The sequence below is a fragment of the Haliotis cracherodii genome, unplaced genomic scaffold (genome assembly GCF_022045235.1).
Source record: "Haliotis cracherodii isolate W230 unplaced genomic scaffold, xgHalCrac1.p SCAF_12, whole genome shotgun sequence".
NCBI classification, from domain to species: Eukaryota; Metazoa; Mollusca; class Gastropoda; order Lepetellida; family Haliotidae; genus Haliotis; species Haliotis cracherodii.
Genome location: NW_027266267.1, coordinates 29,657,318 through 29,662,675, shown reverse-complemented (window position 1 = coordinate 29,662,675; position 5,358 = coordinate 29,657,318).

Here is a 5,358-nt window from a genome sequence, read left to right as displayed (position 1 = left end):
CGATGCTCATGATGTCAGTCACTGGATTGGACCGCCTCCGTGGACTAGTGGTAGAACGTCCGCCCGGAGAGTGGAAGGTCCCGGGTTCGATCCCCGACCGCGCCATACTAAAAGACGTCAAAAGATTGTACTTATTGTTACCCTGTCTGGCGCTCGGCATTAAGGGGTTAAAGCAAGGACTGGTCGGCTCGGAGTCAGTTTACTGTGTCTGAGGGGGGTATTCATGTTAAACTGCGGCATGGTATCTCAGTGGGCTAGCACTATAAATCGGCATCAGTCCGGTCTAGTACAAGCAGCCACACACACACGTGCATACACGTCGCTATATAAGTGCAATACTCTTGGACGCGACGTTAAACCCAATTTCATCTCACCTCAGCTCACTGGATTGTCTGTTCCAGGTGCGATTATTATTTTACAGACCGCCGTCATATGGCTGGAATATGCTGAGTGCGGCGCTAAATGACGTCACAGTACCGTCTAATGCTGTGTGTATCAAATACTCAGACAAGCAATGTTTGAGTATTAAATTTCATGAAACTAAAGTAACGGTTTTCTGTTTATTTCTTTTCTATACTTATAAATGAGATTAAAATGCTCAACTATACAGCAAATGGAATAAAGCATTGATTTTACATTGCGAAGTATACACCATACACTTTCTGTACTTTGGTAAGTAGTCTAAGGTGCCGCGATTCGCTGTACAAAGCTGTCACATTAATTAGTTTCACTACAGTTATAAACTTCAAAGCCATGCTAAGTCTCCCACAGCAACATGAAAGTAATATAACGAAACACTATATAATTCCAAAAGACGTAAAACCATATTCACTCACTCACTCTTAAAATGTTTTTGTCTGCATAGTGCTATGAAGTGTGCTTCTCAACCCTTGATAGGGATACTTAGAAAGGCAGGTTGTTTTTAACTTGAAATGAAGTTGAATATGTTAGTTCCATGGCAGTACTAAGGCGCCGCAATTCGCTGTGCATAGGTGCGTACCCTTGATTGTGGGTTCTAATCCCGGTTCGCCCCAATTATGTTTCTAGGTTTGTCAGCACAAATCCCGTGCTCATGGGTTTCACCGAAGTGCTAAACCTTATATCCCAAACGTTGTGCAGAATATTACACACATCTGGCTTAAATCACTGCTCACTGAATCACTTTTGACATAAACCTATTGCTATCTCAGTGCTCGTCTTCTTCGTTGTAAATAACGCGACAAAAACCTTTCAATAATCATAATAAATCTTTATTAAAAGCAGGGTTCTTTTTGTCAGTCTGACCCCTCCATTTACGTGATTTCTACACAGAAGATCACGAACCGTATTTCTCAACTTGCTATCACTGTAAGTGTCAAGTCTCGCAGTTGATCAGTATTGTGAAAAATAACGACCCACTAAGCTCCCTGTAATCGTATTTCTGATTTAATTTCGTTTCAGAGTAAGGTGAAACATTCGTAAACACATTAGTTTTACCATGTATTGTATTGCGAGTATAGCTGAAGCTTTGTTGATGAGTGTTTGGGATTTAAAGTTGTTTTGAAAGCACTAGAAATTCCGATGTGGCCTTTACCACATCGGACCAGGGGAATGACAGCCCAGAAATCACAGCCGGGACGAATCTGGAGAATCTTCCCACGACCCTGCGGATCCTGTCATGCAAAAACCACAGGGCCACCCGTTCTGTCATGCAGAAACCACAGGGCCACCCGGTCTGTCATGCAGAAACCACAGGGCCTGCCGTTCTGTCATGCAGAAACCACAGGGCCTGCCGTTCTGTCATGCAGAAACCACAGGGCCACCCGTTCTGTCATGCAGATACCACAGGGCCACCCGTTCTGTCATGCAGATACCACAGGGCCACCCGTTCTGTCATGCAGAAACCACAGGGCCTGCCGTTCTGTCATGCAGAAACCACAGGGCCTGCCGTTCTGTCATGCAGAAACCACAGGGCCTGCCGTTCTGTCATGCAGAAACCACAGGGCCACCCGTTCTGTCATGCAGAAACCACAGGGCCACCCGGTCTGTCATGGAATGAGTTGAAGTCATTCAATGCTTAATATTTAGTTGGCTACATATCGGATAATTTTGACTTTACCCTGACAAAACCTCGTTTCTATTGTTGTTAGAAACGTATTCCCGTAAAGCTGTCACATTAGCAACAATTATAACAAATTGACTATGTATTTAATATATCTTCATAAACGTCATTGGGGCACGGATGGCAGAGTTGCGCCAGAAACCTATGATTGTGGGTTCTAATCCCGGTTCGCTCCGATTATGTTTCTAGGTTTGTCAGCACCATACCCGTGCTCGTGGGTTTCACCCAAGTGGTAAACGTCTGAGACCTTTCCACCCACATTAAGCTGACACGCCACGATATAACCGTAAAACTGTTAAAATCGTCGTTTAACCCCTCACTATCTCACTCATAAAGTCATTGCATATTTCAGGTACTCGAAATTCCATTGATAGTGTTTTCAATTTTGACCTTACAGAGGTCGACGTGACGTTTTTTGAAGCTGTTGTCACGTACTTCCGCTTCTTTGGCCCTGTTTTAGTTGAAAGGCGGTATGGTACGTCACTACACCAAATTTCAAATGTCTGGTATATCGACCAACCATGACATCTGATCCTGGCTGATGTATGGCATTTTCTTTGCGTCTTAATGTGTAGGAAAGACCAGACTGAAACATGGTCACACTTTTACAACACCGAGGAAACAAACGAGTACGGAAGGTAATACTCGGGTCGAATACGTGCAATTCTAACACACGGCGCATTAGGCCACACGTTCCGTCCGCTTGGTTATAGTCATGCCCATCAGAGGTGAGGTTTAAAGTCGCGTCCCAGATTATTGCACATAATTAGGGATGCGTTGTGTGTGGCTGCTTGTACTAGTCCGGACTGATGCCGATTTTATAGTGCTAGCCCACCGAAATACCATGCCATAGTTTAACATGGATACCCAACTCAGACACAGTATACTGACTCCGAGCCGACCAGTCCTTGTTTCAGCCCCTTTAATGCCGAGCGCCAGGCAGGGTAAGAACAAGCACAACTATATCAAGACGGTCTGTAAATAGCGGAGTCTGACTCAGGCGGACTAGTACCTAAAGGCAAGATCTGTGCCACCAGGACAGTGCTATCTGTGCCACCAGGACAGTGCTATCTATACCATCAGACCAGCAACGGCGCCCGGGGACCTGTGTTAGCCCGAGTAAACTCGGGACTGATCAGTCGATGACATATGCATATCTGCCAATGTCCACGCATTCATGCCGGAGATTGAACCCGGTCTTATGCTGTGCAAGCAAACGCGTGAACCGCTGAACTACCTAATTTCATCTTTCTGTGGGGAAGACCACTAGTGCCCTGTGAAAGTTATTTGTTAATGTGAAACCTGATTCACTAGTTAATGCTACCGTGCTTCAATGAACAATTGGATATTCTTGCTAACACAAAATTTCCCATGCACGACAAAGGTAGACTTAACACATCATGAAGAGGTTTTAGTACTCCTCAAAAGGTCCAGCGGGAGCAGTGAACATGCACCCTGCCACATGTGATAATGTCTGAAGTCACCCGATATTGCTGGAATATTGCCCAAAACGGCTTAAACCATACTCACTCACTCATTCGGAGGTATGAAAGTGTTCTATATGCACCACGTCTGTCCACAGCAGGACAGTACCCAATGAGTGAGTGAGTATGGTTTTACGCCGCTTTTAGCATTTTTCAAGCAATATCACGGCGGGGGACACCAGAAATAGGCCTCACACATTGTACCCATATTGGGAATCGACATGACGAGAGAACGCTTTAACCACTAGGCTAACCCACGGCCCCGGTACCTAACTGTGTTGAAGAGTTGTCAGTAGACAACACATGAATGTAACTGTGTTGAAGAGTTGTCAATAGACAACACATGAATGTAACTGTGTTGAAGAGTTGTCAATACACAACACATGAATGTAACTGTGTTGAAGAGTTGTCAATACACAACACATGAATGTAACTGTGTTGAAGAGTTGTCAATAGACAACACATGAATGTAACTGTGTTGAAGAGTTGTCAATACACAACACATGAATGTAACTGTGTTGAAGATTTGTCAATGCATAACACATGAATGTAACTGTGTTGAAAAGTTATCAACACACAACAAATGAATGTAACTGCGTGGAAGAGTTGTCAATACACAACACATGAATGTAACTGTGTTGAAGAGTTGTCAATACACAACACATGAATGTAACTGTGTTGAAGAGTTGTCAATAGGCAACACATGAATGTAACTGTGTTGAAGAGTTATCAACACACAACAAATGAATGTAACTGTGTTGATGAGTTGTCAATAGGCAACACATGAATGTAACTGTGTTGAAGAGTTGTCAATACGCAACACATGAATGTAACTGTGTTGAAGAGTTGTCAATACGCAACACATGAATGTAACTGTGTTGAAGAGTTGTCAATACGCAACACATGAATGTAACTGTGTTGAAGATTTGTCAATGCATAACACATGAATGTAACTGTGTTGAAGAGTTATCAACACACAACAAATGAATGTAACTGCGTGGAAGAGTTGTCAATACACAACACATGAATGTAACTGTGTTGAAGAGTTGTCAATACACAACACATGAATGTAACTGTGTTGAAGAGTTGTCAATAGGCAACACATGAATGTAACTGTGTTGAAGAGTTATCAACACACAACAAATGAATGTAACTGTGTTGATGAGTTGTCAATAGGCAACACATGAATGTAACTGTGTTGAAGAGTTGTCAATACGCAACACATGAATGTAACTGTGTTGAAGAGTTGTCAATACGCAACACATGAATGTTACTGTGTTGAAGAGTTGTCAATGCATAACACATGAATGTAACTGTGTTGAAGAGTTGTCAATGCATAACACATGAATGTAACTGTGTTGAAGAGTTGTCAATGCACAACACATGAATGTAACTGTGTTGAAGAGTTGTCAATACACAACACATGAATGTAACTGTGTTGAAGAGTTGTCAATGCATAACACATGAATGTAACTGTGTTGAAGAGTTGTCAATAGACAACACATGAATGTAACTGTGTTGAAGAGTTGTCAATACACAACACATGAATGTAACTGTGTCGAAGAGTTGTCAATGCATAACACATGAATGTAACTGTGTTGAAGAGTTGTCAATGCATAACACATAAATGTAACTGTGTTGAAGAGTTGTCAATACACAACACATGAATGTAACTGTGTTGAAGAGTTGTCAATGCATAACACATAAATGTAACTGTGTTGAAGAGTTGTCAATACACAACACATGAATGAGAAAGAACACACAACACACAGA